Source organism: Botryllus schlosseri, chromosome 4 (assembly GCF_051294905.1).
Source record: "Botryllus schlosseri isolate E-star chromosome 4, Bs_hap1, whole genome shotgun sequence".
NCBI classification, from domain to species: domain Eukaryota; kingdom Metazoa; phylum Chordata; class Ascidiacea; order Stolidobranchia; family Styelidae; genus Botryllus; species Botryllus schlosseri.
In genome coordinates, this window is record NC_137239.1 from 24,909,285 (window position 1) to 24,923,499 (window position 14,215).

General features: G+C 40.0%; 1 protein-coding gene and 1 pseudogene across 3 annotated transcripts in view; one reads left to right on the forward strand and one right to left on the reverse strand.

The window, feature by feature from the left end:
• The window catches only part of LOC145437561 (copine-8-like), a 30,170-nt pseudogene extending 26,338 nt beyond the window's left edge, over positions 1-3,832 (reverse strand). The window contains exons 1-2 of the transcript XR_013914684.1: positions 3,546-3,832; positions 264-304 (exon numbers count right to left, since the gene is read on the reverse strand). The product of XR_013914684.1 is annotated as a copine-8-like (transcript). The remainder of the gene's footprint in view (positions 1-263; positions 305-3,545) is intronic.
• Positions 69-14,215, forward strand: part of LOC145437552 (uncharacterized) — a 122,666-nt gene continuing 108,519 nt past the window's right edge. For both annotated transcript variants that reach the window (XR_013914683.1, XM_080314820.1), the window contains exon 1: positions 69-81. The gene's annotated coding sequence lies outside the window, so the exon portion shown is untranslated. The remainder of the gene's footprint in view (positions 82-14,215) is intronic.

The window sequence follows — 14,215 nt, forward strand, 5'->3', positions numbered from 1 at the left end:
GAAAAAAACGCATATCACGAATATCGTCTTTCTAACTTATGGGCGAAAAAGAAAGACTAAAAATGGGTTCGTTGTATTATTGTCACGATATTTACGTTTCGCTGAAAGTGCAAGTTTACATGAAGGAGTAGGATTCAATTGTAATTTTCATTTGTCACTCAGTTGATTAATCACAGACATGTCTGTATCCCAATGTTTGAGAAGCACAGTTTGGGTGTCGATATATTTCACGATCAGTACACAAGCTTTTTATTTACACTTACTTGGATCTGACTTCGAGAATATATCCGCATCAATCAATTCTCTGAATAAAACAAACTTTCATCACTGCAATATACGGGTAAATTGGGAATACAGCAATCATTACATTACGCACAGTCGCCCAGCACCTCAGCGCAGTGTTTAATATCCTTTAAGCGCTCGTATATCATTTCAGATTACATTAAATTGTGTCTTCTACAATGTCCGACGGAACTAGGTAAAATTCTAATGATAGGAATTAATGCCAATTTATTTTTGTCCTACGTATTGAATACATACAGTAGGATTTAGAAACAGTCTTTTAGGTATACCCCGAGTCATGTTTTTCAAATGACCTGACCTGACTCTAGTAACTGTCCTAGAATTACCTTACTTTAATTGGACTCGACCATGGGTAACTAAAGTCGCACGAGTTTTGCAGTGATATCAGTGGATTGTGCACCTGACTAGCACTAGCAGTTCTTTTGGAGCTGAAATGATTGTTTCCTTGTTCAAACGATATTACATCTACGTGACACAGTAAATTGTTGTCAGAATCCGCTGTGGTTTTGGCTTGCGCGCTACTTACCATCTGCGTAGGTATTCAACTGAGATTTCCACTTATTTCATAACTGCCCTCTTAATTTTCCGGTCAAAAGGCTGGGTGTAAGGCCGTGTTTTGTGTTTTTAGTAGGCCATGACTCGACACATGAGCATTATCATATGGACTCATGACTTAGAGTCAAATTTCCACGCTAATTATTATCAAGCCATTCGGTATCTTAGAAAATCATCTGAGCCTCTCAGCAGCACTGTCACGTGATCACGTCATTAATACCAATACTATATTTACAATTTTACATGATTTCATTCTCATTTTTGTTCGATATGGTTATAACTACAAATGCAGAGACATCACGTACCAAGCATGCCTTTGATTACTGGCATAGTGGCCTTCATATTACAGTCATGCATAAATTTATTCGATATAAGTATAGTCACTGTGAAACTAGTTGAGGGGCCGCGCAGTTAAACGATCCGTGCATCACAGATATGGTTGCATTTAAAACAAAAATCAATTTAAAACAAGAATCAACAAGGCTCCAATTTAAAACATGTTTTTATTGTTTGTTTTTTTTCTTTTTGTTTTTAAGCCATGACGTCACGAATATTCAATTAAGACGTCATAGTGAATTGACATTGACAATTGAAAATATAGGGTAAATATAGCTCCTTTATCGTAATATCTGCACTAATAATGTTCAACCGACTCTTTTCAGGGTTTCAACCATCCCATATCGATATACGTCGGCTGTATAGGGTGGTAATTGTCCGTAGGCTCATATAACATGATTTTGGGAAGTATTTACACAATTATGGCATAATTTTACTACTTAAAAAAATAATTTTTTTGAAGGCCTTTATTTAAAACACTGTATTAAACATGTTTTAAACAAAGTGTTCTGAAACACTGTTTGTTTTAAATGCAACCCTAATCATAGATTTCTGAGTCTGTCTCGAGCTGTATGTCAGATTTCAGATGGAATTACAAGCACTAATGTAATGAACGATACATTTTGCGCGTAGTTACGGAGGTCGGTTGTTGAATTAGAATCCTCACTGGTGGATTTTGAACATACCGGGCCATACACCCCGAAACACACGAATATTCAACATTCTCTTGAATGGTTGATGATTGTTGGCATTTTGACCAATTTGATAAAATGCTAGCAACAACAACAACAACAACAACAACAGTAACAACAGTATTTATATTATTTATGGACTTTTCACCCCCATGTCGATTATTGAAAAGCCCATGAAGCCTTAAAGGTTCGAGATTTGCCGGTAAATTCGTTTTAGACATAAAACAAAGTAACTTTTTAAACATGTTTCACAAATATGCTCGGACAGCCTATATCTCATAGTTCATGTCGTATACCCCGTGCTTAAATACCCGGAAAACGTAGAATTACTTCGTTAATGACTGCCCCCCTATTCAACCCCGGATTCTGATGATGGCGTGTCCCCAGAACATTCACAAGAACCGGCATAAACAAAATTATCAATAGCAGACGCTGAAAAGAAATTGACATTCATTTCAAATTATTTCCCTGGCAAAGATGTCTCCACAACTCGAATTAGCCAACATATAATGTAGTAGGCTATTGATAAGCTAAAATATCAATATCTCAAACTCGCAGTGCTACTTTTCTTGAAGCATGCGATTCCTCAGTTATATAGCATTCGAAATATAAAATTAAGACACCTCACTGACGTTTAAAATAAAATTGACGTATGGAAAGAAACGTGTAGCTGGTACGCCGGTGGCGCTACATCGTATGAGGACCCCGTGCGATATTGCTGCTTTTGTGTAACATAAAGGCATTCATATACCACAGAAGGTCTATATCAGTGGTTCCCAACCTTTTTCGACTCATCGCCCCTTTTGAAGCTCCACACCGATCATCGCCCCCCAAATATTGGGAACCGAAAATGGGCATACAAACTGGGATCACCAGCGAGTTGATTAATAAAAAAATGGTCAACTTCTCGGCTCGACCTCGAAATTACACTTTTACAGCTAAATTTTCGTGAGTTGAATAAAAAATGGTCATTTCCCCGACTTGACTCCAATCGGAACCGTAACAGCACTTCGTCAGCCCCTCCCAGCCATTGAGGCACCTATGGACCATTAAACATATATGTATATAGTATATATATCGAAGATTTCGGTCAGCACAAGGGTATTCCTTTTCGGCCAAGGTCTTCTCGCTGCTGATCGTTCTGGCACACATCTCGGAGTCGCATGTTACATGGCCTATTACTTCATATGTCTTGGTGCGTCGTGGCGCAGTAATGGCCGACGCCGAAGTCTCCCAATTCCGTAAATCATGCGTATTTTTGTTGGGTGACAGGTATCCCAAATTCAAGATATATGAAAATATAAAATCGCGCACAGCGCTAAAAATTTTTGAAAAAGTTGCATGAATTTCTAAAAAATTACTCTATAATTTATGTTAATTCACGAAATAATTTTGGGCCCCCACCCCCAATTGGGGGGTTTGGGGTGCGGCAGTTACGGTCCTGACTTCAATATAGCCGTTTTAACGTGCCCTCACCCCCTATCGCCCCCTTCGTCTGTTTCCGCCCCCTAACGCCCCCTTCGTTATTTTCGCCCCCCTAGACCGCGATATCGCCCACGTTGGGAACCACTGGTCTATATCTGTCCACCCTCAAGCACTGATAACAGTAATTCCTACTGGCAAATACGAATTAAATCTTCGCCAATTTGGCAATCATACCTGCATGCAATGGATAATTCTATCTCCGAGCGTTGCATCTCTTTCCAATCTTCCTGTGACGTCAGTCGTCGTGATGGATGATCTTTTCTATTGAGGGATGTCGCCGCTTCATGTTCAGAAATTCGTGAATTCGGTGAATAGATTACTGGTTTCAAATGATTAGACATATCTGGTGCAGTGATGGAAACTCCTGCTCCCAGACGGCATGGCTGCTTCACAATGCAACATTCGAGGCTGATTCTGAGGGGTTCCAGGACCATGAGTAGAATAAAATTTATATTTCCGCAATCAGTACCGCGGTAGCTTCCTATTGATACCCGTTTTATCAAACTTAATGCTCGGCAAGCTGGTCAAAGATTACCGTCAAATTTCGTTTGACAAAAGGGACAGTGTGACGTAGACCAATTTCACTGAGCCGTGAGATTTGTTTGTGTCTACACCATGTAGAACACTATGTTATCATTATCGAATGTAAACATTCCATACCATCATTAAGTTCGCTGTGAGACTCTAATTAGCATTTACTCATGCATTGCTAATTCTTGATACCAGGGTTATATAAGGTATTTTATGTCCCTTGACTATATATTCATCTCATATGTTGATATTGCTATTAATTGCATCAAAGCCCTTAAACATTCAATGCTTCTTGCATCATGGCACTGCTTACCATTGACCTCCTTTGCGTTCAGATATCCATTGAAACCGTTCGTTGGAACATCTATTATTTCCTCATAGACGTGACCTTTTTCGGACACTGGCAAGAGCCCTGTGGGAAATAAGAAAGTTCATATTTGCTGATATTTTGTATATATTATCTTAGTGAATATTATCCTGTTTTGAATGTCTATGGAAACAATGCAAAAATAATTCCACAACGCGTAGTAACCGGCGGGAAATGGGTCGGAAATCAATAAAACAAATACCAGGAAACTAATGATAAACTAGAACGCTTTGAAACGAACAAACCTGGTTAATCAGGAAATAAAATATTCGAGACTGCATGTCTGAAATTGGAGACAAGTTTCTTGTTATAGCTCTTATTTGGATTATTTCGAAATTTTCTTCTCAGTTTCAAACAGTTTAGCTTTCATACATTTTTGAAAGTTGTAAATCATAATTTTATGCCTGTAACCATACTGGCAAGACATTACCACTCTAGTTTGACATATATTTCTGAATATTTAATTTTTATCCTACGAATGTGAAGATTTGAGTTCATTACGCGGATTAGGATTTTGAAATCGTACTTATTTTGAGAATTATGAACTTTACAGAATGAAGAATCATGATTGAGGGATGTAGAACGTAGACAAATCTATTGAACGATGTTTCGAGCAGCATTGAAATAATTTTACGTGATATATTTTCAAGTTGTTGACATCTATGTGTAATCGTGATGTGTTATTCGTTGCACAAGGCACAATAGGGTGTAATGAACAGTTAAATTTGGAAACGAACGGTGTGCGCTGTCTCGAATGCAGGGTTGTAATCAAGTCACAAGGCTCCGAGTCACAAGTCAATCTCACTTTTATAGTTACGACTCGAGTCAAGTCGAGACATTTTCAATTCACCACCGAATCAAGACCGAATCGGAGTCAGCGAGCAGAGAGTCGAGTCCGAGTCATGGAATTATGACCCGAGTCCAAGTCATTGTGTAGACTGCTCAGTTTCCAGGCAATGTCTTGTTAAACCAACATTTTATAACTGCGTTTGGTAATATCGAATGGTTCGCATTTATAATGTACTAATTTTCCTCACTTTCAGCAGTTTCCGGTCGCGTTTTCAAGTACCAGTCTACCAATAGACCATGGGGTGGCCAACCAGCAGCCGTACAGCCGCATGCAGCCGTAGAAGGAGATTTGTGCGGCCGTGGACACTCAGTTCAATTAGTATGTGTTGGCGGCCGCCGAATTACAATTTGAATTTACGAATTGACTGCCTATTTCTTCAGAGATTTTAATTAAACTTGAAATTTTCTTCACGCTGCACGCGATTCGATGCGACTTCACTTTTCGATTTTAATGTAGCAGCGCCCTCGGAATCGTGTGCTCCTCACTCTACCGACAATCCTGATGGAAGGTCAAGAAATAACAGCATGCAACAAAGTGACCAGTAACAATTGTTCCACCCGAAGAAATCGTGACTCGAGTCTAGTCATGTCACGAGTCATTACAACCATGGTAGAACATCTGACTACACATCTAATACATTACTTGTAGTCGAATGGTGCGCAAAATGACGTGTGCATCAACAAAGTGACAAATGAACTAAACAAATTAAAAAAAATTCACACGAAACGAAGAATTTAATGACTATTTATTACAAATCAGTGTGACGACCGAGCTCTCTCGTGTCGATGACGGTGGATTTAACCAAATTTATGCCAACTCGCCCCCCCCCCCTATTCACGTCATATGTGGAAAACATGAAAGTGATTTTTCATATAGGTGAACAACAGGTGACAAATAGGCCTATTCATGGAGTTCGCAGTAGAAATTAGTGAACTATAGCGAGCACTCACTTGTCATGTTGGATGAAAGTTGAGATACCGGTGATCGGTTGATATCATCATGAGCACGTAGACTTCGACCTCTTTTAGCCATTAGAGTATAGTTAGAACAATTTATATTCTTCTAGAATCTAGATTGTATTCGTCGCAACAATTTATCTAATCAGCACTTGTACCCAAGCATTTTGAATTGCATGGTGCCTAACTGAGTTGTATCGGAACATAGGACTCGGTTATAGTAAGGGCATTTTATGAAATATTTCACAAATCTGTGAACTATATTGTTACCAAACAATTTCTTCACCAATATGTCTGTCAAGGTCTCTTATAACATGTGTTAAAATGTTGAAGTTCAACTCTTGTGGGGGAAACCCAGGAAAAAAGCTGTTAAATTTGACAATTCTGAAAAAATAAACTAAAATAAGAAAATTGAAAAAAATATCTTTATCGGCTATAAGTAACCGGGGATGGGTTTAATAATGGTTTTTCATGTTTCTCAATTGATTGTTAAAATTTACATTTTACTACAGGCTGTTTTGTGGAAATGTATGTAAAAGTATGGCACTGAGGGCATAGTTATCTAGTCATAAGTACATCGATCAGTAATTCGATACCGAACGATTCATCAAATTCTGTATACTGTAATACTGGGTAACACACACATATATAGGCTTAAGACCAGTTCAGCAATTCCTTAAATACAGTTCTAAGCCATGCAGCAAGGTCTAAAACGGTATTTCTGTATCATTCCGTTCTATAAGATGAACGCAATTGCACCGAAGTAAAAAAGCGGCTATGAATCCAGCACGGCCTTGTGTGAGTTCATTGTCAATTGTTACTGAATGGTTCGTCGCTGTTTCACCATAATTTCTGATCCTTGGCATATGGATCAGCTTGGATCAGACGCTCATCTATCCAGTTAATAACACACTATGAGCAGCAGTTTGGGGTAATAAAGCCAACGATCCTGAGTTTCAACATTCGAACTGGAATGGCTGGATTAAGAAAATCGATGGTAATAATGCAAAATAGCGCGCACAGATCGAGTTCCTTCCAGTTATTGAAGGAGACCCTGATGACCTCAAAACATTCTTCGCCAGTCTTGAAGAGTGCACACAGCGCGTTGGGTAGCTATAGTGACCGTCGATCTTCCGATTCGACTGAAGGCTATATATATAGGGAGACCGGGGACATTGCAACACGTTTTGTATTTTCTAACATTACGCGTTTTTCCCGTTGAAATTTAATTTCCAAAGTTTTTTTTTCAAGAAGCCAACAACTGGATAGTTGATATAAACACTGAAATGGAACTCAATCAACAATCCATCATGGAAATCTCGGGTCGCGAAAATCGCCGCTCAAATGTTACAATCGCCCCGTACCCAGGGGCAATTGTACCACCCTTGCGGGGCAATTATAACAGTGAGAGAGAGAGAGAGTCTTTATTTTCATCCAACCAAAATACATAACAAACGGCAGTGATGGCGGTACAGAAAATATGCGTGCACAGTATTCGGTATTAAATAGGAATGATCGATAAAACCGTGAAGGTCATCTAGTCTGATCACACCAGCATCAAACAGGTACACTTGACTCTGAACAGTCTGGCTGTAAAAAATGTTTAGTTAAGAAAGGTAAATAGAAGAAAAATTAAACGATGGTAGCAAATGATCAATGAAGCAATGTCTGGGCGAGGTAGGGCAACAGTGTTAATGTAACGACCAGAGGTGATCAAGTAGGGCTCTTTTGAATCTATTATAAGGCAATTCACGGATATGTGGTGGTAATGCATTCCAGATCATAGGTCCCGAGTAGTCGATAGATCTCTTAGTTAGGTTGCTATTGGGTGGGGGTAAGTAGATATTTCCCTTTGACGAGGATCTCGTGTAATGGGAATGGACATTTTTAGCAGGCATGAAAAAGTCATCAAACACAGGAGGCAGACTATTGGAAAAATATTTGTGAACAACTTTTGAAACTTCGAAGCGATATAGTTCATCAACTCGCAAAATTCAATGCTTACGGTAGTAAGGCGATAAATTGGTACGTAAAGGTACAGATGAGATCAGCCGTATCGCACGGTTTTGCAGGGTTAGAATTCTGAACAAAAATGTTGTGCATTCATTTCCCCATACTACGATTCCATATTGCAGTGGTGGTATTTATAAGCTAAAAACAAACGAAAGGAACAACGAAAGCGGAAGCGCAAATTGTAATATTGCATTAAACTACAGAAAGAGACGTTTGAACACTCCCAGGCTACGCCCCATCGCATTTATGGCATCTGAATACAATATCACCCTTCGTGTCTTGTTCAGGCTTAAAGTGTACAAGAAACACATTCATTCCATCATCTCCCTACACACATTCGGCCTCTTCTACCAAGGTTCTGTTGTTGAGCGTGCATAATGGGTTGGTCATTCGGTCACCTGCGAAGGTGCGAAACCGACCTGGCTATAACATATCTTGGTTGAATTGGCCGATGATAGTGTAGCAAAACGAGGACACATCATTGTGTGGCGTCAAAGATATAATGACATTCTTCTGTGCTCTACAAAATTAAAATAAATTGTTTACACCAAATGACAAAATGTAAGTGGGCCATGATCAAAGTCATGGGATGGGAATTCAGTCACGGGAACGTTCAAGTGACCATTGAAGGATGACACCAAAAGTCGATCAACATGAGAAAGGGTGGTTGAATCACGGAAGTAACCGAACCGTAAGATTCACATCACCACTTTTATATGGCCGTTCCGATAGATCAGGGGTTCTCAACTTCCCATGTATAACGGGCCGCATGTTAACACTAAAAGACGCTGCGGGCCGCAGAACATTATTACGGTACCATGTGTTTGTGGGCTACTATTATATTTAGGCTACTGTAGCTTATATACGGGCGTTTAGTTCGTTTTTATGCATATTAAAGCATTGATGTACACTTGGACAGCATTCATAAGTTTGCAATTGCTGTTTTTTTGTGAGCATAGGCCTATGTATCTTCTAGCGGCGCGAGTAAATTCATTCATGGAGAGTGCATTGCATCCATTGCCAAGTCGGTATATGTACCCCCAAGCCCTTTCACCAGAGAACGGAACTTTCTGTTTCAATGCGCGAGCGGCCAAGTGGGCAAGTAGAAATTATGGTAACTTTTTCGTTACAGAGGCAATTATCACTTTGAGGCCTCAGTGACATGAGAAGTAGTCTGGCCTTCTGATCATTTCTGAGCAAACCAATTAACCCTATATTCTCCTTTCCGTCCATGGCTGGAGCCCTGCACCGATAGTTACAGAAGTCAGTTTTGTCAAGTTGATGTTTTACGCCGGGTTTGCCTTGCCAGCCTTTCTTCTGCAAATATGTCCACTATGATAAAATGCACCGATATTATTTGTTATGCAATGTCCGTGGAGTCGGTGGATTCGTATAATGCTAGGCTAAAGTATTATAGTCTACGCGGCAACGTGTTTCAAAACATGTGATAAAAGATCAACTGACATTGCTGCAACTCTTCCGACGGTCATGGTTGAATCAGACAAGTGTAGCTTCGAAATTTGTCAGGTCATGTTGTCCTTGCTGCTGAGTTCCGGAAACAGCGAATATTCGCATTGTATGTTAAAGTTTTATTAAAAGCACACCTTCTCTAGCAGACTTCTTGGGTTTAGCGATATTCCAATGCGTCTGTAACGTCGTTGGCTATTTTAACAATGCCTCGAAATATATGGATCGCTGAGCTTGACATCTAGCTAGTAGGCCTAACATTTTTCTAAGATGAGACGATATCTGATTCCAGAAGAAACTTTCGTGGTATTATTTCAAGCTTCTACGTTTCGTCACGACCAATGTTCCCTCCAAGCTGCGCACGTGCGCAAATGCGCAGTGCTGACACGATCTCTGCGCACAGAAAATCTAAATTGCGCACAAAAAATCCGAAGTGACTGAAGTTTTATAGTCGTTACGCACTGTTTTCCAAGGGTCTACGCAGTCAGTTGGTGTGTGTGCGCAGACTCTTCAAAAATCAGAGGGATCATGGTCACGACAACTGTTCTTCGACAATTATGACATATAGGTTTTCCATTTATATGTGAGAAAGCAATTTCCACGTAGAGTTACAAACCCAGTTTTCGCCGTTTAAATTCCCCTTCCTTGTTCTTGTTTCTGTTCAAACCACGGGTGAAACGGGAATCTCCTAAACCAGGGTCCTGACGCTTACAGATTCAAAACAATAACAATCTGAACTCGAGCATATGTCAAGACACCAGAGCCCATCAAATAATGAGTATTCAAACGAAACAGAGACGGTGCGATAAGAGAGCTATAGTAACTAAATTAACATGTAGCAATACATAGCCAGTATAGTAATTGCGTTCATGGTGTCGCGGGCCGCAAAACAAACGTCGGCGGGCCGCATGCGGCCCGCGGGCCGCGGGTTGAGAACCCCTGCGATAGATGATCAATAATCATGTTAGAATTGGTATCGCAAGGTAGTATCTGTTCTGGTGAACTTCTGGCTGTTGCAAGATTATTCTGTAGTAGATAAATGGTAATACCAACATATGAACAATTGAACAAAGACATTCAAAATTGTTAACATATTGTAGCTGGGCAAAAGTAACAGAGTGTTACAATTGATATATATTAATAGTCATGAAGTCCAAACAATGAATATTTGATTTCAGGGTTACCATATCTTGACACCCGGAATTATTATTTTTTACAAGTTACAATAGCGGAAGAGAATATACTGCTAATTCAAAAAATGTTACAGGAAATATTATTTGGTTGGCTCTCAAAGCAATGAAGGATGACGAATTGTCAATTTCTTAAAACAAAAGTGGATAAATCCTCCTACATTAGAACTTATGGTAACCCTATAGGTGACACATTTGACTCGATTCCAACCCGTAGAAGCGAAGTTATTTGAGTTTTTCGTTGATAATACTCGGACTATCCTTGATTGGTGGATAATCCGTGAATTATCAACGAAAAAATCAAATATCTCTGCTTCTACAGGTTTGAATCGAGTTAAATTTCTTAACAATTTCCTGGGGTTACTTGTCAGAATTGAACCAAATTTGGTGTGCAGCGATTTTTAGGATAACCTGACAATTTAATTAGTGAATGGCTGGAATCCGCAAAAGGGGCTATTTTTGAACAGCCCTAATGTTCATAAGCCACATTGTAATCACCCGAAGGTAGTGTCGCGGTTTCACTCCAGTCACCAGTAGGAATCATGCAGTCAGTGTTTACGTAGTTACAATTTGTAGGTTACAAGGCATGGATGGCTAAATTCTATATAGCCGCATGCGCTTTCGGCAATAATCCGATCGAATAGAATATAGACCCGTGGTTTCTAACCTTTGCGGAACACTTACCCTAATCTGTAAACCTTCGTGGAACCTCACATTTTCGCTGAGTCGTCTAAACGAAAATCTACCACAATTCCCATTTTCCTTATACATTAATATAGATTACTGACGTATCGAATTCGCAGTGCATCAACAGAGAATCGAAATGAAAAAAAAATTAAAATATTATTTTCATAGAAAACGAAAACATAATCAATATTTATTGCAAATCAGTGTGACTTTCGCGAAGAAAATTCATGTTGATTTTCGAAATAATTTTGGGTCCCCTTCGATATCTTCCCCCCCCCTCTCAAATTTTCTTCCTGGCTGTCGTTTATAGAGACTGTGCATGTGCATGCATGCCCATTTTTAATAATTAAAAACAAGCATGTTTAAAACATATTTTTTGTTGTTTTTTCGAAGCCATAACGTCACGAATATTCAATTGTGACGTCATGGTGGATTGATATCAACAATTGAAAATAAAGGCTAAAATAGCTCCTTTGACAAAATATCTACTTACTATACCTGTTGAACCGACTATTTTCAGGTTTCTAACCATCCCATATCGTTATACGTCGGCTATATCGGGTGGTAATTTTCTTGTAGGCTCATACAACATGTCTTTTGGAAAGTATTCACACAATTATGGCATGATTTTACAACTATAAACAAACACAATTTTTTTTAAAAAAGGCCTTTGTTCAAAACACTGTTAAAAACATGTTTTTCACAAAGTGTTTTAAAACACCGTTTGTTTTAAATGCAACCCTAGTCTCTATCAACGACACCCAGGTTGAAAATTTGAGAGGGGCGGTTGTTATTTCAATGGATGGACGTTCCAAATGTGACCCACAATGCTCAATTGGAAAATTAGGATAGGCGAAGTCGCTTTTCACCCGCCTGGTTACGCCACTGCACACTAGCTCCCACAACGAAATTGTGTTTTCGGGCATGCACCAGGGTTCCAGGGTTGCCATACCGTCCTTATTTTCAAGATTTGTCCTTATTTTAAAGGGTCAAGTCTTAGAAAACTTAACTGTCCTCATTTTTAAGAAATGTCCTTGTTTGCGACTTGCGACTTTTTGAAATTTTTCGCGCTTCGTGCGTCTAGGCTAGAATAGGTGGCCCACTAAAGGAACACCCACTATTGATGACAAGTAGCGGCAAAGAGCGGGTAGACAAATGAAGGTCTGGGGGACGAGGCCCCCTAGAAGTCCGGTTTATCACCCTATGGGGGGCTCAAGACCAACGTTTTGGGGGGGCCTGACGAAGTGCTGTTACGGCCCTGTATAACCCTGGCATGAACACTTGACGAGTCCCGCGTCGCTTTTAAGTAGCCTATCTATCAGTAGAGCGTACGACCTTCAGATTACGGCTTCTGCAACTGCTAGTAGCACCCACAGCAGCGTATCACCAGTTCTCCAGCTAACCATAATTTGCGGCGCCTTCCGCATATATTTGAGCAACCAGCGGTTCCCAGTGCGACGAGGGTTGGCCGTTACTCGCGCATGCGCACTATACTGCAGATTGAAAAAGGAAGACACTTCCCACTGGAGTACTACACTCCGTCCCAGCGCCACTGAAGTATCTTCTGGATTGTAACGAAATAGATAGTAAGTAGCCCAAGTAAACAGTACGTTTGAGCAATCATTAACTTCATTTGACTTGGCGTAATTCCAGCATATCGAATTTATATGAATGACATTTCATAGCAATTATGAAGACTACGATGATCACTGAACAGGAACATGGTATCGCCTAAAATCACGAAGATTTTGATCATATCATGCAATCACGTAGGCTACGACGGATAAAATTGTCGTCGTAGCTTCTCGGACATCGCTCGGAGTATCATATACTTCATATGTCAAGATACAAGTTTTGCACCCAAGCTGCAGATTGATTAACTCTTCTTTGCGCATTTATCCTTTCGCTCTGTTAGTAGTCGCAATGAGCGCGGTTGTCATTCTAACCATCCTCCAGACCAGCGGTGACCAACCTTTTGCTATTCACGGCCGCATTTTGATAACTTATGTCCGCCTACGGCCGTATTTCATGGCATATCCGTAATGAACTAACTGGATCGAAATACCCATGTTAACTGTCCATGGCCATTTCCGATGAAATGCAGACTAATATGCTTATTGCTATCGGCTTACTGTACGCACCGAACTTGCGAGTGGTCTGGACATGCTATGAGTAGTTACCAGAAACAGACCTAATCACGCGAAGCGCGAAATTTGTTTCATATATTACCATCAAATATTTATCCTTTTTCAGCCCATGTGATCGGTTTCGCCGATAGAGTTGACGGAGGGAGTGTAGGTCGGTATTTCTATTTGGGGTGCATCATTTTCCTCTGCTGTTCGCATATGTGCTATACTACTACTGTATTAAAATCGAAAAATGAAGTTACAGTGAAGAAAATTTCAAGATTATTTAAAATCTCTCAAAGTTCGGGAGTCAATTCGTAATTGAATTAGCATGACGAAGGCCGCCAACACATAATAATTGAATTACCTGTCAACGGCCGCACAAAACGCCACCTCTGGTTCAGACATATCAAACCTTTAAACTTCAAATTTACATTAAATGCTTTTTATTCCTTGTGGGCTATAGGTGGATAAATACGATATTAATTTATCGAGTGGGTAATCCGGCGCGCCAAGTAGCCTTTCATTTCCATATATCAGGCCCACCGACCGGAGAAGTTGCTCACCCCGGGTGTAGATATCCCTAATTCTAAGTTGCCACTCCCAGGTGCATATGACTCGTCATTCGCCTTAGAATTCCAGATATGGTCAACGAAA